This window comes from Rhinolophus sinicus, linkage group LG11, assembly GCF_036562045.2.
Source record: "Rhinolophus sinicus isolate RSC01 linkage group LG11, ASM3656204v1, whole genome shotgun sequence".
In the NCBI taxonomy this organism is placed as follows: domain Eukaryota; kingdom Metazoa; phylum Chordata; class Mammalia; order Chiroptera; family Rhinolophidae; genus Rhinolophus; species Rhinolophus sinicus.
In genome coordinates, this window is record NC_133760.1 from 18542671 (window position 1) to 18565926 (window position 23256).

At 47.6% G+C, this 23256-nt stretch overlaps 1 long non-coding RNA gene across 1 annotated transcript; it reads left to right on the forward strand.

Moving 5' to 3' along the window:
* Nucleotides 1-1314: 1314 nt before the first annotated feature.
* Nucleotides 1315-22058, forward strand: LOC109455507 (uncharacterized). The gene is made up of 6 exons (XR_002138662.2): nucleotides 1315-1464; nucleotides 3202-3336; nucleotides 5148-5210; nucleotides 6342-6457; nucleotides 11636-11803; nucleotides 21578-22058. It is a non-coding gene; the product is annotated as an uncharacterized LOC109455507 (long non-coding RNA).
* Nucleotides 22059-23256: the final 1198 nt, after the last annotated feature.

The following is a 23256-nucleotide window of genomic DNA, read 5'->3' on the forward strand; positions in this document are numbered from 1 at the left end:
CACAAGTATATTCTGCCAGATATCCTCTGTTTCCTCAATCTTCCCAACTCTGTGAGTAGGTATAATTTTAAGGACTGGGCTGTGTTTAGAAGTTTGGAAACTGGCTGCCACTGTCTGCACTAGCAGCGGATAGAAGAGGGCTGCGATTCACATTGCTGGGTCTGAAGTCCCCAAACACAGTGCTCAGAGCCCCTCATCACCCCCTTCCTTGGGGGGTGTCAGACGTTGGATTTGTTGCCCCGTGTTCTGCTGGCCAGATTTCAGAGGGCACAGTGCGGCCACACTGCATGCTGTAGGCGGAACTGAAACTGGTGGTATCAGCGTCTCCCTCAGTGCTCAGTGTTTGAAATCATGGGACCACTCCCGTGAAAAGCTCCCACAGAGGGGCCAAAGGGCGGGAATCTGAATTTGTCACCTCACCACCTGGTGGCGCCACTGCTGCTGCAGGACCGCGTCGCTGCTGCCTTGGCCGCCCGGTCTGCCTGGGCTGACAGCGGTGTGGTGTGTTTCCCCGTGTCTACTCAGGGGCCTGCTCTGTGTCCATTCACGGGGGCTGAGGCTGCAGATGTCAGCTCCCCATGAAGACGCTGGGGTGGATGGACGGCTGTGGTTTTGGTTGGCAAGCACATCTCTCTCTGTCTCTCTCTGTCTCTCTGTCTCTCTCTGCCAGTCTGTCTGTCTGTCTCTGCCCCCATCTCTCTTTTTCTTTTTTCATCTCTATCTTTGTTTTTTCTCTCTGCGTCTGTCTCTTTCCCTTTCTTCTTCTTCTTCTTCTTCCCCTCCTCCTCTTCCTCCTCCTCCTCCTTCTCCTCTCTCCCTCCCTCCCTCCCTCTCCCCCTCTCTCTGCCCATTTGTTTGTCTGTCTCTACCCCCATCTATTTTTCTTCCCAATCTCTCTCCATCTCGGTTTTTCCTCTCTCTCTCTCTCTCTCTCTCTCTCTCTCTCTCTCTCTCTCTCTCTCTCTCTCTCTCTCTCCAGGGCTTGTCTTTGACAAAGGCTGGCAGTGGGACCCCTTGAGGCAGGAGGTTCCCAGGTCAATAATCACCTCAGAGTCTACACCCCCAAGGTGGCTTCCTCTTCTGTACCATGGGCTGGGTTTGTGGGCGTGCTGGGCTCACCCCTTCTCTGGCCTCGAAGCACGGGGGCAGAATGATCCTGGAAATCCCGGCTGACAGGCTGACATTCGACTGTAAACCGGATCTAACCAACTGTGAAAGGAAAACAGAATTTCAGTGTATTTATAGCGATCATGTCATTACACTCAGTGCAATGGGACGTTAGGGTAAAAATAAAAAATAAAGAACACTGTTTAAATAGCTTCTACCGCCGTCGCTGCTGCAGAAGCGTCAAACCCCTCTGTCCTGGGGGGACGGGCTGACCCCAGTCCCGGCAGAAAACGTCCTTCAAGACTAGACCCAGCACCGAATGGCCTTCAGTGGGGTGGATGAAACAGCTGTGTATTGGTGGGTATTTTTTGTTTTGTTTTGAACTTTTCTACTTTCTAAAAGTCCTTTCCCAGGAAATACCAATGAGGAAAGAGGGCAGGCAAAGAAAGATTCCTTCTATCGCTTCATCAATGAGGCTTCTTTTATTAGCAGATTTCATTTTTCACAGTGGTTTTCGGTTTACAGAAAGACTGAGCAGAAATAGAGTTCCCATCTACTTCCTACCTACCCCAGTTTTCTCTGTTTTTAGCATCTTGCCTTGGTAAATTTGGGACAATTGATGAGGCCATTCTGGTACGTGATTATTACGTAAAGCTTGTAGTTTACATGAGGGTTCACGCTTGGTGTTGCACACTCTATGTGTTTGGACAAATGCCTGATGTCGTGTACCCACCATCACAGTGTCATACAGGAGAGTCCCACTGCCCTAAAAAATCCTGTGACGATGAAAATTTAAAGCTACTTTTAAAAAACAACTTTCAGAGCTGCAAAAATACCCTAGGAATTGGCTAGCCAGAAGACTATGCAAATGAGAGACTATTATCCACACACATGCTGCCGGTGCCCCAACGTGGGTGTGTCAGAGCCTATGCCTCAGGGGCTAGAACTTGGCCCAGGAAGGAGTAGAGAATATTATGGGTGCACATGTATATTATAATGATGTTAGTGTATATACATCTATTATTATTATTTTTAAAAACGGAATGACCACAGGGATGTGTGTGCTGGCCACTGAGTAGGACCAGCCCTCCCTCTTGGATCTAGGAGGTGGGGTTTTGGGGTGCAGAGAGCTTGTTGAGTCTGGTTTTTGAAGCATTTGCTGTCGACGTGTTGCCACATGAGTAACGGTGCCACAAGCCAGCCCTGAGCTGGTGTGCACCTGATCGGAAACTGGGCAGGAGGCAGCTTTCTCTCCTTTGCACATTCTCACTGACACGGCTACTGCTGAAATGTGTCGTCCGTCACTGTGCAGAGGCATTGTGTGAACACAGAGCTTTTAGCAGCCTTTGCCTCTGGGATCCAGAGACAATAAAGCTCTCTTACTTTCTGGAGGTTCAAGTGACATGAGCGGGTGGCCCTTGGACAAAGCATGCTCTTAGGTCCACGTCGCAGTCACCCCCAGAAATGACCACTCGCGGCTCCCAGTGGCTCAGCGCGTCTTCTAGGAGAGCTAAGACGCCTCGGCTTGTGCTGGCTACTATCCTAAAATAGATCCTCACAGTCGCCAGTTCCAAAATTTAGGGTCTCCAAAGGTATTTATGTATACACGTTACCCTATCATGTCTGCATGCACCTGACAAATTTGCTCTAATTCATTATCAGAATTCGCTTCTGAATTTGCTCGAATTCATCACTTGAATTAGCTCTGAGATTCCTAGATGCTGATGGCTTCCTTTTGTATCCAAGGATGCTTGGGGCAGCGTCCATTTCATTCTCCAAAACACCCAGTTGCTCTGAAGACGTCTCTCTGCCATGTTTCCTTCTTGCCCTCTCTGGTGTTCAATCGGATGAAAAAGTACTGATTTGTAATATGAAAACCAGGCATCACTGGATTTCCGTAGACTGCTGTTGCGTGCTGCTAGCCAGTTAGCTGAAATCTACCATTAGAAACTCAGGGTCTTTTTGGGAACTGCTCGTGGCTGCCAAAATGGTTCTAAATATATTAAAAGTAGGTTAACTTACTGTGTCCCCTGCATTTATTCTTCCAGCTGAAATTTTCCTGACTTTTTTTTTTCTTCCCTTTCATTTTATTAGGTTAATAAAACTTGGTTTTCGAGCATTTCGCTGCCCCTGGAGAGCAATGGGCCCCACGTCCAATTCATCAAGTGCCTAATGAGTGGCCTAGGAGGTCCCGGCCCATCCATTCCAGAAGCTCTCTGCCTCGTAAAGGTGAAGCCTATGGGCTGCACTGTATATTTTGTCTGTTGGTTTCCCAAATTCTCCTGCCAGCTCTACTGTCACTTTTCAGGATTTATACGAGGCCGACGGCACCGCGGGGGCTCCCCTCTACAGCAGAACCCCCCTTCTCTGCCCACTCTTCACACACACCACACACTCCGTGCCATAAAATAACGTTTCTGCAATAAAATGAAATAGAAATGTGTCGATGCTAGCATTTTAGAACATTCCAGCAAAAGGGCTGTGGGAAATGCCTTCGTTTACATTAAGGAGGGAAGTTCTGTGAAGAGAGGGGGGGGGTAAAACAGTATGAGAAAGGCCTTTAGTAAGAAGAAATAGCCTGGTATTTAAAGTAAATAAATTAAAAATGAACCGTGTTTGTGGTGTGTGTGTGTGTGTGTGTGTGTGTGTGTGTGTGTGTGTGTGGTGTGCAGTCTGTAAATTATTTTTACACATATACGTATGCTACCACTGGATTATTTTTTGGTGTTTCAGAGACAGTTCGATGAAAGAGAAAAGTGACTGACACTCGCCTTCTGGGCCCGGGACTTGGGCTCTGTGTCCTTCTAGAACATTCTTTTCCTCCCCTGCAGGCTCTCTAGCCTTGGCTAAGTTGTCAGGACACTGCCAGCTCTAGGCATAGGGCTTTGTCTGCCTCAGCATGGTTGGAAAACTGGAATCTGAGCAACTAAGAGCCCAGAGTACACACATTAGCTGGCGGCCTGGGAAATGGAGAGACCGCGGTGGGGTCTTGTGAGGGTGGGGCGGTCATTGGGTGATGGGGAGCCAGAGGCCTCCCGGATTTCCACACAGCAGCCTGGCCTTGTCAGCGTTTGCAGTTTAGTATCCTGGTTCCTCTTTTCTGCTTGGAGCCTCCAGAAAACTCCCGGCCTTGAATTAACTGCATTCTCCTGGGGCATGCGCTATCGCCAATAAATTACTCTATGTGACCTGTAACTTTTTCTTCCCTTCCTTCCATCCGCCCGCCTTGAGCACGGGAGGGAAGGGACATGGAGGAGAGGTTATGCTTGTGTGTGTGCGGTGAGGGGGAAAATGGGAAAGCTGTCTTTGGATGATTCTCTGCGATGTCCTCTGTATCTTATCACCCTCCCTGGCCTCGGCGCTGGGTAACAGACCCCGTCCCAACACTCAGCTGGGATTTGGGAGGACTTCTTTTAACACCTGGGATGTGGAGAGGTGAGGCATCTTGGGGCTAGGAGGGAAGTGGCGAGGAGAGCTGTCCCTCTTCCAGGCTCCTTGCCTTTGTAGAAGAGCAGTGTTCTGGAAGATATCTGAGGTGAAGTAGGAGCGTTCAGGGCCAGCTCGTCACAGGGAGACTAGAACCCAGCCAGCACCTCCGTTCTTCCACATGAGGAGATACAGCTTTAACTGCGTCTCTTGCAGCAGTGACCTCAAAGTGCCCACCTGCCCCAGGACTTGTGCCTCAGCTTTGCGCGCCCTCATATGTGCCCACAGGGCCAGGGCTTCCTGGCAGTTGTGTTGGTGGCCTAGCGTCTACACAGGGGAGGCCACACAGGCAGTAGACCAGCTTCATGCCCCTTGAAGACCCTCAACCAGGACTGGCCTTTCTCAGTTTCCCCCCAGTCCCTCTCTGGGCGGCTGGGGCACGGCTCCCTTGTGGAATTTCCCACCAGAAGCTGGCGCTGCTCCCCCGCACGCCCCTCTTACCGGGCGCTCATTATGCATTAGATTATCTTCTGAAAATATACTTTGAAGGGTTTTTGTTTTGTTTTGTTTCCCTACTTGACACTCTTGAATAAAGTAGGCCATTTGTCTTTTAGGCAGAAGAATTTCAACAGTTACCCTACACACTCACAAGAAGATTGCAGGCTCACGGTGGAGAGGTAGTTAAAATTTTTTTTTTTTGCATCAGGGTTTATTCTTGTCTCAGCTTCCCCCCTAAACTTTGCAGCTTTTCTCTCCTCTCTCTAACTGTTCCTCCCAACTGCACCCCCACCCCCCACCCCTGGATCCAGCCCACCTCCAGCTACTCAAACTGAAAGGAGCATTCATGCCTGGGCCATCTGTTTGTTTAAACTCACCCTGTGTTAGTCCATGTTAAATGCAACAGAATGGGGAAAAATGTAATTCTCTGCCGGCTTTTGATCAAAGAGAGAGCTTTAAAAAAAAATTCAAGATGGATTTCTGAAGGACAGTGTTATACACATTCCGTGTGTTTCTGAGCTTCAGTATTTAGTTGATTTGGGGGGAAAATCTTTTTTTTCCCCTTTTGATCCCAGGGAGAAAACACTCGCACAAAACACATCTCGGCACTACAAACATTGTAAGATGGGCACTTTTCTTTAGACTCCCCAGCTGAAAAGTGGAAGGATGTTGCCTTTTAATTTATCAACAACACAAGAGAATTTGAAATATGGCTCCACTGCAACATCCTTCCTTGCTCCTGTGGGAATTCAAGGGGAGGTCACTCTTGTCTGGGGCTAATTCAGGACCCAGGATGCCCCCCCACCTTGCTGAGAAACACACACATTCATACTCCATTGATCTCAATTTCACGACCAATCATTAAATGTACATTTTTCCCCTCACTCTCTCAGCTTCTGAGCAAATGCAAATAAAACGCTTAAAATGGTTAACATTTCCTGTCACTGAAGGCATTCATTAGGGGTGGGGGTCGCTGAGTTTTAAAGTGGATTTTCATAGGAAAACTCATTTCAGATCTGCAGCAGGAACTCAGACCGTTTCACACAGCGGATTTCGGGGGTTGCGATGAGCCTAAGTCCGTTGCCGTCATTCCAGTGATACTTTATGTCATGTGGATGTAGGAGAGCAAATATCCACATTCGAACTTAGATTAACCTGGGACCCCGCTCAGGTCACAGGAAAGAATTAAAATAATGTCCTTCCCCCCCTCCCCCCCACTTTCCCCTTGACTATTTTCTTTTCCTTTATTGGAGAAAAAAAACCAAATTTGGTCTTTCAAATTTGTTGTGTTTCCTCTATTGATTGTTTAGCTAGTGATTTGGCCAACTTCCTGGATGTTCATTTCTGGTTCTGCACAAAAGAGCTACATTTCCTTTTGGAATCGGGACCAGGAGAGAGAGAGAGACAGCTGCAGACCCTGGAAATTGTGAGTACGCCATGGTCTTGCTCCTGTGTGTCTCTGACCCCGATTGTCCTGCCCTGTTCTGCCTCCTCTCTCTCTTGCTCTCTCAGTTAACTTTCCATGGGGCTCCTTGCCTGAACTCCCTCTGTCAGCCCTCAGCACCATTCCCCACTTTTAGGAAAAGAGACTCTACAATTTCTACACAAACATCGGATAGGAAAGGGAGGGGGAGTGTGCTTACCAAATGCAGTGACTTCAATTTTCATGTTAAGGCTCCAGAAAGATGGAGAAAGTAAACAGAAGCAGGCTGGTTTATTTCAGGGGCTAACAGTGAGTCCCCACTGAATTTACCTAATAAAATGAATTTTAAAAAATTTTCATTTTCTCATTTCATTCCAGCAGAAAATGAGTTTGCCTTTATAATATCCAGATCTTTCAAACTCTAGTAAGTGAGAAATTAAGTTACAAAATGTAAATACTTTGATACGCGCACACACACACGAAATATATGAAATGAAGTAATTTGTGACTGTAATACAATAGCAAGCCTGACTTTAGGCTTGTAGGACATTTAAAAATTTTTTTATTTTTTTATGATGTGTAATAAGGAAAAATAAGGTTCAGTAAAAATGTTCCCCTTTTAAAATGGGTGAATTGTGGTACTTAAAAATTTAATTGTAATTTTCATTTAACATACGTTGTCGATTTAAAAAAAATCTTCGGAACATCTTGTCAAATGTTAAGAGGATTGTAAAGAAAACATGTTAATATTCTAGGCCACAACTGACTTCTTTCCTTTCCATGAAACTATTCCAACTAGTGTGGGAAATTGTAAAACAATGTACTTCTCTCGTGAAAAGAATACCCTGCCTTTAATTACCAGGAGAAAGCAATTAATGCTCAAATTTCAAGGAAAATCCAGTGATCAGTTAGGGGCAGGAAGAAAGACGAAAGCAAACGGTTATTTGCATGAGAGAATCCAGAAATCAACATTTGTAATTGTAGATGTATAATCGGAATGTGATTATATTTATAAGGAAAAGTTACATAAACTTAAAAAATGGTAGTTGTTTTGCTTAAGTCCCTGAAAAAAGAATTTAGAATAATATTTGGGTTATCCTAGTTTTGTGTTCTTGTGTTCGCAAAACCTTGTTAGGTTAAAGTACTCCAAAGGAGTGTGTGTGTGTGTGTGTTTATGTGCTTTTCTTCTTCTTCTTCTTCTTTTTTTTTTAACTTTTATTTATTTTAAGTGTGTTTTTCCAGGACCCATCAACTCCAAGTCAAGTAGTTGTTTCAATCTAGTTGTGGAGGGCGCAGCTCACACTGGCCCATGCGGGGATCGAACTGGCAACCCTGGTGTTACGAGCACCGCGCTCTAACAAACTGAGCAGCCCCTGTATGTGCTTTTCTGACACCCCCAGCCCCGAGGAAATGTGGGAAGAAAAAGGGAGTTGACTGGTGAAAAAAATAATCCTTCACTCCAGAAGTTCGTAACTACTATAAAACGCTTAGAAATTAAAAATAGCAGTTTTCTTACTTCTTTTCCTCTTTGGGGTCTGTTGAAGGGGTAGAGTGATGGGCTAGAGCCAGTTTTCAAAATTGTCATAGACCAGAGAGTGGAAAAGGGCTATTGCCACTTTCCTTTGCTTTTGGTTATTTTATTCGTGTTCTCCTGTCCCTCAGATTATGGCATTCTACACCTTAAATATATATTTTAAACTTTCTAATTTGGATTGCCGAAACAGAAACCTTTGCCTTCTTAGGGAGGTATGGCTGCTGTCCAGTAGATGGCGATATTACTTCTAGAGTGAGTGATCAATGGGGGTGGGGGTGGGGAAGATAGCTGCTGAGATTTAGCCCCAAATCATGGCAGGTCTCCCCTTCACCTCTCCCGGAGGGTGTCCCGTAAGCTCTAAATGTAAGAAGAAAGCCTTTTTTTTGAGACCTCGCCTGAAATTTGCAAACCATCCCAGAGTATTTCAAGTATTTACATACACCAAATGTAAATGATCAGATGTCTCACCCTCCTGAAATGGTCTGAGACGGTGCCCCGCTAGAGTTCAAAGAAATACTTCCTGGAAATGTTCAATATAAAAATGGAAGGAGCTTAGCATTGATTTCAATATTTTATCAGTTGCCTGTTTATGTTTTGAGAACCAAAAGCTATCCTGACGATTCTCCTATAATAATCATGAGGAATGTCCATTATAATTACGTGGAACTTTATATGCGCACACATAGGCAAGGAAAATCAGGCACGTACAGCTAGTGACATCAGAATCTCACCTTCTCAAAACAGTGTTTTCCTTCTGATGTGATGAATGTATATATGTGAGAATAACCACCCTGGACGTTGCATTTCATTATATCAGCACCTGCTGAAACAGTCTCACCAGCTTCTTAGAGGTTGTAAACCTCCATCTCCCCGCAATTGTGTTCCTGTCCTTATCTCTTGCTGCAGAGAATCCCAAAGAATATCAAGCGTGTTCTTCAACATATTTAATATCAAAATTAAAAGTATTTGAAAACATTTAAAAATGATTTCCGTGTTTCGATTCTTCATGGGACAACATGATTCTATAATTAGTTTTACAGGCTAATTTGCCATATTGTTTTTTTAATTAAAAAGAAATAGTGTGCACGTTGACAACTATTTTAAAGAAACTAATTCAACCACAGCAACAAAAAGATATTTCTTTTCCTAAAAATGATGTGATCGTTTGTCCTGGAAAAACAAAAAGATGGGGAGGGGGGAAATTCATTAGACTCCAAATGTGAAATACTATTTAAAGACATAGAAATATGTAAATGTAGCAGAGTACAATGACTTCATCATGTCTGGTAGTAATTAGTCCATGTATTGGTCTTTAAAAATTTAATGAAAAGACATGCCGGCTTTTATACCTGTATGTATTTACAAACTGTGTAAGTCACCAACTATTCATAACTCAAGTCAACGTATTAATAAAATGATTGTGCACAAACCCAGCTGTTTAAATAAATTCTGTTCTGCTTTAAAGATTTTGCCTTTTGGGGAGAAAGGCATTTAAGTATTGAGTGGCAGTGACCAGTGAACAATAGTTAAAATGAAAATAAATCTTCCTGAAACTAAGTTCTACTTTTCTTGAGCAAGATACTAACCCATAAAAAATAAACATTGTGTATTGAGCCACGTTTGTATCAAGTGAACGTTTGTAAAATGATATGGCGAAAATATGAACTTGTGTGTCCGAAGTTAGATGTACTTTGGTTGACTAGCAGAACAGAGAGCTATTTGCTCCACAGAAACTGAATAAAATAAAATGAGCAATTCTGGAGAGGATCCATTCAAATTTGTTCAGGCCCAGGGAGGTGGACATATTAGAATTAACACAAAAAATTTTATGTCACTTGGTGCCTTGGCTTAAGGGATAATTTAATTACACCATCTATTAATGTTGACTTACTTTTCTGCTCCGTCCAGCCTTCTTACGATCTTGACAGCTCTAATAGGCCATTCAACAGTGAACGCTTTCTCATTTAGTTGAAAATATTTTAAGTTTCAGAAACCCAGCAAGGAAAAGCACTTTCAGGCTCCAGGTATATGAATAGACTAGTTCGGGGCAAGATTGTTTCAGAAGATGAATTCAACCAGCCTGTTTGACCAATTTCAGCTTCAAATATTTCTGTGTTTCAATTTGCCAACCAGGCTGGTTGGGCCTGAGCTGATGCAAAGATAACGGCCTCTTCTGGGCTTTGTTTTTTTTTTTTTTGTTTTTTTTTTGGTAGAGGGTAGAAAGTGGCCCTAGTACCATTTTTGCATATGGGTTTACGGAAACAGCACACAGGCCTGTGTGGCCAGCAAGCACATTGAATACACACATCCCTGGCTTAGAGATTTCTGGGTTCTGTATTTGTAAACTTTCCACTTTGTGTTTTTTTGAGAACGTCACGTTTGATCTCTGCCAGCGAAGGTGGGGACGCATAGTTACTCCCCTCCTAACAGCTGAATGCAATCAAGGCACTTAACTTTGTGTTGTGTTTTAGTTAAAAGGTAAAAGAGAAAAATACACCCAAACAAACCAGAAGACACATTTAGCATCGAGTCTTCAACCCTAAACAGATTGTGCCATCAGTGGAGGAATAAAGCCTGCAGGATACAATGCGTGCCCTCCCTCCCCCGTGAAATTCTCTTGGAAGAAGCCGTGGAATTGTGGGGATTCCATTTAAGGGTCAGCTAGTGTGTTTAAGCTGCATGTCAGGAGAAAGAAGGCTGAGATCCTTTGTGCAAACAAGCACCAGAAACCCAAATCCCTGCCTGTCTCTCAGAAACGAACTTGCCCAATGTCTTCTGAGCCGGTTGGAGAAAGGAGCGTTGGAGGCCACCTTTCAGTGGTCTTGCCGCCATTGCTGCCGCTGAATGGAAGGTATCCAGGCAGGAGCTACGCGAGGGCCCCAGACATTCTGGGCTGGACCCTGCAGTGAGGCTTCCTCGGTGAGGGAGACATATTCCCATCCTGGGAGCTGTCACAATTCCTGTCCCAGGATGCTTGCAGACTGGGCAAGGGCTCGCATAACAATGTCATGATGCTATTGCATGACAGCAGCTCTCCCTGATGTCCTAGAGCACTCCACTTTCTTGGAACCCTAATATTGGACACTCAGTCATTTAACTAATTCCTTAGTTTTTTGATTTGTGAGTTGACTGTCTCCCCTGCTTAGTAACTAAGCGTCAGGATTGTGACATACTCACAACAGGGTATTTATCCAGAGTTCGCAACGTGCCAGGTATCACATGGGATGACAGGGTGGTGCGTCCCAGTAGGTCGCTGGGGTATGGAATGTCAGTGTCCCCATCTGACAGTTGAGGACACTGAGTTCCCGGAGGGGCTGAGTGGAATTGTCAAGGTGGCACAACTCCTGTCCAAGGCTGAGGAGGAATGGGGTTTGAATCCAGGCCAGTGGATCACAGTACCCACATTTTTAATCAGGCCTTCACAGGGCTTTGCTAAATCAGAGTTTGTTGACTGAATAAGTGAACTGTGAATTTGAGAGGCAGTGGGGTATATTGTAATGTCTGGAGGAAAGTTTTCGTAGCAGGGCAGATTTGGGTGCAGATGGGCTCTGCCACTCGTTCCCTGGGGACCTTTGCTGAATTCCTGAAATTTTCTAAGCCTCAGTTTCCTCCTACATAGAATGGAGCTAGAAATCTTTCTTTTTCAGGTTGTGAGGCTTTGAGATTGTGAATGAAAAGGCTGGGTCCTTGGAACGTACTGGATAGAAGAATGCATCGAGACTGTCTTTGGGCCAATTCCCGGAATCCCAGAAATAAACGGCCAGAGGGGCTACCAGGAATCACATCTTGGCCACCCACAAGCTGGGTGACCCTGGGTGAGTCTCTTGAACATGCTAGGCTATAGTTTTTTCTTCTGTCACGGTTCCTGCCTCAAGGGCTCACAGAAGGGAGGAGAGCTGGGCCTGTAGAAAATACTAAACAAATGTCTGCTTGGCACCTCCATGAAAACGCTCGCTCCCACGTCCGGCCGTGTTCCCATGCCAGTACCTTGCCATAGGAAGCGCGGCCCAGAACTGGCAGTGTCAGCATCACCCGAGAGCCTGTGAGAAATGCAGTCTCAGCCCCCGCCCAGAGCGCCTCAGTCAGAACGCAGGGCTTTGTGGACACTGGCCTGACCGTTGAAGGAGCACCACCCTGGGATACTTGGGAGACAGCGGCCACCTGTCCCCAGGTGGTGGTTGCCCAGCAGCTCACGCTCTGTGAACCTGCCGGCCCTTAGGCCCTGCACTCGTCCCTCCCATGCTATTCTGTCGTGCAGGGGCCAAGGGGCTTCGTTTCGAAGGCTCCCACATCATCACCCAGCTTCTGGCTGGAGAGAGGATCTGGTGAGAGACAGGAGGGTGGACTGGAGGAGAGAGAAGCTGGCAGGTCTCCCCTTCTCCTCCCCCGGCTCACTGTCTCAGGGGTAGTGCTGCTTGCACGGACAGGCTCTCGCCAACCCTGGCTCCTGTCTGTCCCTCCAGCCCTGGGGGGCTAGCCCCTTCCTGACGGTGCTTTCTTAGCCCCTCGACTCCACTGGTTTGGCTTCTCAGCTTTTCCATCGCCAGAGCAACCAGTTCCTTGTATTGAATTCTCTCTTTTAAATGCTCAGGGAAGTTTCTGTTTTTCTTGGTCGGATCTAGTGATCTACCCAGGCTCACACTGGAAGGGGCAGGGGTCTTAGAGGCAGGTGGTGTGGACGCAGGCTCCAGCTCTCCTGCTGACGTGTGCCAGAACCCTGGCCCACTCCCAGAGGAGGATCTGGGCTCAGTGAGGCCCCTTCTCTCTTGCTCCAACACCCCGTCTGGCCCTTGCCCAGGCCTTCCTCACCTGTTGTAGGTGGAGTGCATAAATGGCCTCAGGTCTTCACTCCTTCCTGGGTCCAAACCCTTTGCCACGGACTTTGTAGCTCCTTCTACCAATTCGTGGGTAGATTTCCTTGTCCCTGGAGTCTGGGTTTCACCATCTGACTTGCTTTGGTTGATGGGATGTTAGCAAACATCCCGCAAGTAGGAGCTTAGAGAAACACCTGTGTCCACTAGTGTAGTGCCCTTGAGCTTCTGCCCATCTGCATGAGCAATGCCTGTGCTGGTCCAAGGAAGGGTGAGAGACATGCAGAGTCAAACGGCCCCATTCACCATGGGGACTCATAGATGGGTGAGCAGTTTAGCCCATTGTTAGCAGGGATACCTCGCTTACCACCCCAGATGCACAGGGTGCTCTCCTTGGATGCCATGATATTTCTGCTTTTGTTATGCAGCACGAGTGTGGGAAGAGCTGACTGATACATGCTCGCCAAGGCAATGAGGAGCTCTCTTCATATTGCCCCAAAGGCATGGAGTGTGGTGGGGAATGGCACGTGAGAACAATGTTTGTGGACAGGTAGACCGAGCGTGGGACTCCAGTTCTGCTACTTCCTAAAGGGTATCTACCCTGGGGAACGTCAGTTTGTTTCTGTGGGCTCAGTTTTGTCCTCAGTAGAATAGGGATAATAATAGGACCTACCTCATAGGGGGTTGTAGGGATTGAGATGATGCATGTAAAGTGCCTGGAACATAGCATTTGATAAAGGCATCATTGTTATAAGCAGAATTAATGATGTTATGTTATAAAAACCAACAACCATGATCTAATTTTGCCCTCTCTCTGCTCCCTGACATGTGCCCGACTTGCCATTCTTTAAGTGCCCCACTGTTTTATGCCCCAGGGCCTTTGCATGTGCAGTTCCTTCTCCCTGGAGGGTTGTTTCCCTCTCCTCCAAAAGTCTCCTCTTTTCATCCCCATTTAAGTGCAGCCAAGAACTGAAGGGTAATTATCTGAACATTTCACTTCTCCCTCTTGTCCTTTTGGGCTGTTACATGCACGATCATATTCTTCATTTAATTCTAGGGTCACCTGGGGTTAGCCATCTCTCTCACTGTGGAGTGTGAGAGTTTACTCACACCTGGGCCAGCATGATAAAACACTCACGGTATTTTCCCCGAGGTACAAGATGTAAGGACATGGCATTGTGGCAGAAAAAACATTGGCATGGCAAAATGAAGCTTTATTATATCACAAGCTCACTGTGAAACTGCTGCATTCACTCATTGATTCAGTTGGTCAACGGGCAGCAAATATTTATGGATCACCGGCCCTGTGCCAGGTGCTTGGGTGGCTCTAGGTTAACGGCTGTGAACAACAAGCAAGGTCGTTTCAGTCAGGGCCCGCAGTCCATCGGAGAGGACAGACATGTGCCTGGGGAAGTGTCTCAGGGAAGCTCTTGAGATGGCTGTGAGGGCTCAGCCTGGTGTGGAGATGGACAGAGCTATTCCAGGCATCCACCTGGGTAAGGGAGCTGGTGGGGGGAGGGGAGCACTAGGGGACCACCCAGGGGGCTGAAATGGGAGAGTGAACTGTGACAGGATCATGGTCAGAGAGCCTGGCCGAGGTCAAATCACGGATGTCAGGACAGGCATCTGGGCAAGACCATGCAGGTGAGGTCTGGTCACCCCCATTTCACAGACAAGAGACACTGAGAGACCATCTCCATCAGTCACCTCTTGGGGAGGGAACAACAGCCCAAGGAGCACTGCAGTCTGGATGTCACATTTTATGCCTCAAGAAACCTGGAGGCGGGTTTCACCAAGGAAATAAATACATGAATAAAACAAAACGGAACAAATACATAGAATATTTATTTTAGTGAATAGAAGTGGACTGCCTTTCCGTGTCCCAAAGGAGAAAGAGAACCTTGGTTGGATGGCATTGCCATCTATCATCTCAGGCAAGAGGGAGGCGGGCCCTAGGCCTGAGTGGGAGTTGTTTCCCTGGAGACTGGCTGTCTAACATCTTTTGTATTCACTCCTCTAAGATGGGGTTGGGGGAGCTGCTCCTTGCATTCAGATGCTGGGTGCATCAGTTGGGAACATGTTCAGCTGCAGTAATGGAGAGCCTAACAGAGGGGTGGTTGTCTCAGGCAGGGGCAGCTGGAGGTGGGTAGTCCTGGCAGGGACCCCTGCCCCCCCTCCCCCATACACGCATACACACACCTTTTGGTCTCACAATCACAAGGTGAGGGCTACACCTATGAGACTCATTCCAGGAAGGTTAAAGAGAAGATGCATGGTCTTGTCGTTCTGGAGAGACCCCTTTCCAGCAGTTCACCTCTTGTCGCATTGGCGGGGACTGTGTCACCTACCACTCTCCACTGCAAAGGAGTCTGGGAAACTGCATATTTTTAGTTGGCTCCATTGCCAAGCCAAACAAAACCCGAGTCCCGTCAACAAGGAGGAATGGGGTGGGGAGCAGACCTGGTTAGGCAGCCAGCAGAGGGCTGAGAGCGCTGTGTGGTCACATCTGACTATTACCTGACGCTCTCCTGATTCGAAGATGCAGGAGACTTTAAAAGAAAAAAAAAACAAACCCTCTGATGAGATATTTATTAGCATTCTGAATGTTTCATTTATGGCCTCATTAAAACTAAAATGAGTTAATGTGTTTCTAGGGGGTTGGGAAAGTAAGGGATCAGTGTTTTTGGCCAAGACTTCCCTCACAGATGGCTTCTTTCATGACTGTCATTTCACAAAGAAGGAAATTGAGGCACAGAAAGGTTGAGGGTTTGCCCAGAATCACCAGAGTGGGGTTCAAGCCAAACAACTCTGGCCTGGCCCCCCCAGTCCTAGCCTGGGGTGCGGGTGTTGTGGGAAGCTGCAGGAGAAGGTGGGCACACATAGAGGCGGGGGCACGCTGGGGAGGAGGGCATCCGGCCTTCTTAATCACACCCCTGGGACGTGCTGCATGTTAGGCCTTGGGGTGCCCATTGCTTCCCTATCCCGCCTGCTGCCACCACATCTCTCTAGGGCTCCCACTCAATCCCAGATTTTCTGAGTCAATTCTCTACACTCAGAGCTTGGCCCTGGGAGGGAATTCTCTGTTTCTGGCTGAGAGCCTCTGCCTGAATTCGCTGTGCTCTTTGGGGCCAAAGAAGGCTCTGGTGTGGCTGGCGGGGTTGTGGGGTCACCAATCAGAGCCCCGATGGGCCATTGGCGGCCTGTGTTCACACCCATCTCCACACATCACCGAGAGGTGGGCACAGCGCTAAGTCTCCCTTATGTTTTGGTTTCTTCTTCCTCAGAGTGGGCAGCACAAGGCCGCTCACAGCACTGCTGTGAGGAAGGAAAGAGGTACCTGGCTCATGTGAGAGCTGTGATCACCATGGCAACACACATCCAAGGATGGGCCCTTGTAGGAAGTAGGAAGATCGGCCCCTTTCTCATGCTCTCACTCAGCCCTTGTGAGCCTCGGTGCCTGCCTTGGAATGTGGGAACATTCCCCAGGTTTCCCTTGTAGGGTGAGTTTTAGAAAAACATTTCAATAGTTAGCAAACATTTATTGAGCATTGAGCATCTACAAGGCCCTTTGCCCAACCTTTCCCTGGATCCTCTTTTGCGTACATAACTGGATGACAGACCACGCTTGGAGCAGTGAGGATAAAATGTCGGAAGAGCTTCCCAAGCCCATTCCTGTGCTAAGCGATCCTCGCCAGAGTCTGGTTCCCTCGTGCCCAGCACAGAGGAGGCAGGGCCCTGACACATGGCCTGTGCCTTCCTAACTCACGGAGTCACTCATCCACCATGAATAGGCAGACGCAGTCCAGGCAGCTTACTGCAACCCCTTCCTGGAAACCCAGTTGGAAGATGAGTGATGAAAGAGATTGGGAAAATGCAGCTTAGAAATCACGTTACAGTAAAGTCGTGTTCCTGAAACAGGGCTGTCCGTCAATGAGGTCATAAGAATAATAGCTTTCCATAAAAGCAAAACACAAGGAACCCAGTCCTGTGTGACCCTTTACACGGGAGGTCATTTTACCCAGTCCTGTAAAGGCGGCAAACAATGGACACATCTAATGTCCCAGAGACCATAAAGGGGCTACAGCCAAACAAATTAACTCTTTTGTTTATTGCAATTAGCTTTTTTGTCTGGGGTCCATTTTATGCGTCCATAAACATTGAATTAACAATTTGTTTCATTTTTTTTAGAATGTTGACGGGCTTTCGGGCATTATATGGAAGGAAAAGTTTTCTTAAGAGAATTGCTCAAGGAATTCTGATCTTACTATACCTCCCTTTCTTGGAAAAGGTCCCAGAGACATCCAAAATTCGTCTTCAAACCTTGGAGTGCTGTCATAGGTGTTCAATTCCCATTTCTCGCTGGTGATTCTGTTTCTTTCTCATGAAAGGAATTTTTGAAATAAAAAGCTTACCTAGCTGAGCTAGTGCCAATCAGGACAGTATCACGCTTCAAGTCACAAACAGTCTAACCGGAAGTCACTTAAACCAGCACAGGGACCTTTTTCTCACGTGATGACATGTCTGGAGAAAGGCAGCTGCTGGCATTTTTTCCTTTGCTCAACAAGGGCAGTTATGCGTCTCCTATGGCTTGTATCAGTGTCCGGTGGCTGCTGTCACAGAGTACCACACGCTCGGTGGCTTAAAACAACACACAGTATCTTAATAGTTCCGTAGATCAGAAATCCGACATGGGTCTCACTGGGCTAAAAGTAAGGTGTCGGTGGGGCTGCCTTCCTTGTGGAGCTCTAGGGGAGAAGCTATTTCCTGGCCTTTTCCAGCTTCTAGGGGTGACCCCCATTCCTTGGCTCGTGGCCCCTTCCTCCATCTTCCAAGCCAGCGAGGTGCATCTCTCTGCCCTTCTTTCATCGTCACATCTCTTTCTCTGATCTCTTCCACCTCCTTCATCCACTTGTAGGGACCCTGTGGTTCTATTAGGTCCACCTGGATATTGCAGGGTACTCCCCCCATCTCAAGGTCAGCTGATTAGGAACCTTAATTGCACCTGCTGCCTTAATGCCTCTTTGCCATGTAATGTAACTTTGTCATGAGTTCCAGGGATTAGGATGTGGACACTTCTTGGGGGGCGGGGAGGGGGGCACCAGTTATTATCTTCTTGGATTTACACATTATATCAACAGGGCTCAGTGATCCTTGGGTGGGTATAGTACTTTTCTAAGAATGCAGCATTTTCATATTGCCTGTCCCATCATGGTCAAGATGGCTGCTGCATCGCCAGCCCTCATGTTGGCATTCAAGGGAGGAAGGGAGGGGAAGCTTTCCAGGACTGCGCCAGCTGGGTCTGTGCCTTTTTTATTAGGAAAGCGAAAGCTTTCGCAGTGGTGACCCAGCAGACTCTGTTCACATCTCACAGGTCAGAACCTGGCCACTTGGCGAGCCACACGAAGCTACAAGTGAGGCTGGTAAGGTACACAACAGGTTTCCTCTAAATCAGGAGGTGGCAAGGGAGAGGGTGGGTGTGAATGACTTAGGAAACACATCGACAGTACCTGCCACAGCCCCCTTCCCAAGGCCCTGAACTCACCTCAGCCAGTCTTTGCAGACAAGGCACTGGGAGGTAGGAAGTGGTAGCTTCCAAGAGCATGTCTTTAAAGCTTTCCAGTGGAATGTAGTTGGCAGGAACTCTGGGAGTTCTAAGAAGAAACTTCAAAATCTGCCCCTGGAATTGTGGGGGAGGCTCCAGGCTTTGGAATGAGCTGTCCTGGGTTCTAGCACCTTCTCGACTTGGAAACTAGAGAGAATATATGCAAAGTGCCCAGCCTGTCTGGTTCCAGGTGGGTGCTCAGCAAAGCTCATGTGCCACCCAGGGCAGGTGTGGGATCAATGAGTTAAGGGTGGCCACAGGTGGGTCTGAAGACGCAGGTACTGTTTTGACAGCAATATGGTGATGGAAAAGCTATGGGTTGCCCCCACTGGTGCTTCCGTTTTATGGACCTTTCTGGCTCAACCATAGAAGTCTTGGGTATATTGAATGGTGGCCTCATTAACGGATATTAGCATATCAGCAAACTGTGTGTTCTGCCTGGAAAACTGGTCATGGTTCTATGTCCTAGCTGTATTCTGGGACCCTGTCATTGTTGAATTCCCGCCCAAACGCACTGGTTTTGCCTTAACTCATTTTACTGACGTGCAGTTATGGAAACAAATACCATCGGCAGTTAGGGTCCCTCCTAGAGGCAAGAGCTACTGAGGACCCACTGAGCAAGCCCCCAACCCTCACATGCCCCAAACAGCGTGCTGCCTCTCCCAGCCCATTCGAATACCACATGTTCAAAAGAATCTGGGAAATAAAATCAGAGCTAATTCGACTTAAACTTTTGAACCTTCCATCAACTGGCCACTGTGCCCACCTCCCGTGGGAACGCAGACAGGGACAAGGTGGGAAAGGAGGACAGCAAGAGAACAAGCTCCCAGGGGTTGGGTCCCTGCAGTGTGCTCTCCTGATTACCTCTGGGCGACGTTGGGCAGGTGACTAAACCTTTCCAAATCTCAATTACCTCACCTGTGAGGGGGGGGTGATAACAGCACCTCCCTCCAGGGCCGTTTCGAGGACCCTGTGTGGAAAGTGCAGGGAGGGGCCTGGCAGAGGCCTGGCAGGTAGCTCATTCTGTGCAAGCGCTGGCTTTCACTCTGGTTATTATCATTTTCGATGTTGGCAAACAGCTCACATACGCAGCATCTGGATGGAACTGAACCACATGGCACGGTCCCATGGAATAGGAATGTAATTTGAGTCAACTAGAGTCGCCACTCTGTTATCAGGCTCTCAGAATGAGCTTTGCACGACAGCATGAGTGTGGCCTCTGGCTCCAAGCCTAGTCTCCCTGGCTCCATCAAGCTTCTTCTCCACGTCGTACGTACGCCAGCTTCCTCACTGAAATAACGGGACTTGTGAAGATGCCCCACTCCCAGGACTGGCTGTGTGGGCTGGACCAGGTCATACAGGAAGGTGCTGAGGACACAGTGGGTCTTCCATTAACCCTCGCGGTTCCTCTGCACACTTAACTGCAGCAAACAAATCCTGGAAGAAGGCCATAAGGTAGTTCCTACCAGCAGCCCCATTTTGTAGATGGGGAAACTGAGGCACGGAGAGGCAAAGCCACTGGCCCTGGGTCTACAACCAGCGTGTGGTTGGGTGGGCTTGAAACTCAGCCTGAAGGGTGATTTCAGGGATGAGTGAAATCAGAGAGGTGGGTCCCAGCTCAATATGTGACCCCTTCCCCAGGTCTTGTCCCAAAGCTGGGCACAGGGAGCTTCCCTGCAGTGAGTTTGCTTCAGGGCATCTTTCTCACGTTCCTCCACGCTCCAGGCCGGCTCTTTGTCCCTAGGGAGAGGCTAGGCAGTGAGAACCTGGGAATTCTCTTATCTCTTCCGAGCAGGATGCGTCCTGTGTTGTGTCCCCACCAGGTTTCCAAGTGCCCTGATGAGCTTGCAGATTTCACAGGCGATTGCTCAGCTGCCCTCCGGCCCAGCTTTGGGGGGGGGGGGGGGGCTGTGTTTTGTTTGCCCTCGGACCCAGCCTGGCTCCCCATGTCCCTGGACTTTTCTGCTGCTCCGGGGCCCTCCTGTACCCTGCATGCCTGTCCAGGGACAGCACTCTGAAATGGTAGGGGTGAATTCCTGCCTAGGAGGGAGGGGGGATTTCCGCCCATTCTTTGTGAGGGGGTAAGGGGTGGGTTCCCCACCTGGGAGGGAGCCGGTGGGGGACGCAGCGCCTGTTCAGTCCTCAGGGGCACTCTGCAGGCAGGCGAGGGAGGGCAGGGGAGGCCTGCCTGCCTGGCCTGGGCTGGGTTTCCATCCTCTTTCACCCCATCAATGCCACTCTTAAGCCACGAGGGAATGGAAATAGGTAATTAATCTAGTTCTACCAAGGAGTTTGGGCGGTGGTTCTCACTCTTACCCCCAGGGATATTTGTTTGAAAATGCAGGTACTTGGCCTCTGGTTTCTGAGTCAGACTCCTTAGGAGTGGGTGGAACCACGATTCATAGTTTACAGCAGGCCCTGGGTAATTCTGACCAGGCACATTTGGAGAAATGCTGGTCTGGCAGCTTGGGCAGGTTCTGGAGTCAGGCAGGCTGAGTTTTATCTTCACTGCTATGTCTCCTGATCTCTCTGAGTTTTGGAGCCTCTTGGAACCTCCGTTTCTTCCTCTCCGGACTGATATTCTCTCTCTTACATTTTTTTGGGGAGAAATGCCAGGGTGCTCTGCACACACCAAGCACGGAGAGGGTTTTCAGGAAAGGATTCATTCTTGTTGTCCATAATGATAATTCAAAGACATAATCGTCCTGGCAGCGTTTCTGATCATCAGAGACAAGGACAGACCACTCTGAGCTGATAGGGTCAGAATCAAGGGTAGAGACCTTGCGTGTTTTGAGCACCCTCTGAGGCCTCATTTTAGGTACTAGAACTGTTCGCATGGAAATTTCCAAATGTCGACAATAATACAAGGGACTCAACGTCTTTTCTTTTTCTTGGGGTCCAGGAATCTGGAATCAGGAAATGCCGAGTGATCCTGGCATTCTTAGAGATGAGGGGTTGGGGCCAGATAGGGTCCAACGCTTCTGCCACTTCAGCTTGTACAGTTTCCTGCTGTATAAGCTGGAGGGATTACAGTTCTTACCTCACCAGGGCTTGGAGGATTTAATGTTATCGATGTGGCATGGGAAGCCCTCAGGGCACCAGTCGCTGACGCTCACTATTCGAGAGTTAGCTGACAGTGTTAGCGTTGGTGCTAATGGGGTCTCTCTTTTTAACAGATGAGGAAACTGGAGGGGCCTGGAGGAATTCCCCTCTTGCACAGGATTCCTGTTGATGAACGGTGGGGCTGGGATTTGAATTGAGGCCTTCTAGAGACCTTCTCCACGATGTGGGCTGTGGACACGGCAGAAGAGGCCTGAGTGGCAGAATCAGCAGTTTCCTAGACGAGGTGGGTCTGCTTCCCGGTTTGTCCAACTCCTATGGTCCTTTTTGAAAGTCAGTATGAAGGGGAACCTCATGAGGTTCTCAGTGTTGTGGGGTCCTTGTCTTTTTATGAACTGCCTACTTTGTCAAAGGGAATCCCCAAATATTCTCCCATCCAGGGTTTCTGTTGACCCAAAGCAGGAAGCTGTAGGCTCAGAGCTGATTTTACGTTTATTGGCTTATGTTTTTCCAAAGCAGGGATGCAATAAAACCTGAAATATGGTGGCTGAACACATGGCCTCATGCTGTCTTCCAGAGACGTTTTTTGGGGGTAGGGAGAGGAACACACACACACACACTCACACACGTACACACATTCATTCACATGTGCGCATTTACATATATAAACACACCATACATACATATGCAAACAAAAATACATTTTTGCTCATGCACACATCCAGTCACATACACACTTATGCATACCAACACACATGCACACATGTGCATACACCACACACACATATATATAATACACCCTGGGTGGTGTAAGATGGATCCACCATTGATCTCACTATAGTGAACCCTTGGCTGGGCTGGGAAGGCTCTAAGACAGGTTGGCTTTTTGCAAGCATCTAATACAGGTGGCTTCTGCATTCTAGAAATGTCACTAGGTACCCCCAACTCATGCTTCAATAAATTCATCACCTGCTGGATGATTTCACTATTAGAATGAACCACTTGGAAACTTGAGGCCTTTTCCTGAAGGTTTTCTATCACAGAATCAACAGAGTAGTCTTCCCTTCCCAGGAGTGTGGACCAAGAGGAAAACCTGCCCAAACATGACCTTTTTGGCATCTCTTTACATTAAAAATCCACATCTTTTTTTGGCTTTGCCTTCCATATTATAGACAGAGATATTTTTAAAAACCATTGTGTTCCTCCTATCATTTTAGCAAAAAACGATGATTTCCCCCCACACACACCCATCATCATCTTTATCTCAACTCTTCTCATGGTCTCTTTGTTTGAAAAGCCACGTTGACCTTAAGATGATAAACTGAAATGTAATCTCCTCTTCCTAAATGTCAGTCATTCACACTTTAGTAAGAATGACGAAACAATCTTAAGAGTAGGCTTTCAATGACAACATGAAATGAGACCATTAAAATCCAGGATTCCAGTGAGGGGCAAGAAGAGGAGATACTGACACCCTAAAAGGAGTCAAATATAATGAAGGAGTCAGAACAAAGCCATTTTGCCAGTGTCCCTATTGGGTCTTAGCCTCCCCTAGTTCTCTGGTCTGTGTGTGGCTGTACCTGGGGACAAAATTCTCCCATGGAAACTTCTCTCCCTGGCCAGAGCTCAACTGTCTGGTCCCTCCTCCATCACCCTCTGTTCCATCCCATCACAGAGAAGGCTTCTGGTTTGTTCTTCTCTTTGTATCTCCCCCTTTTCTTCAGTTTGACAAGACACTGAGAATATCAGTGTGTAGGGCTCTTCTCAGAATATTTGGCATCACCCAAACCCTTGC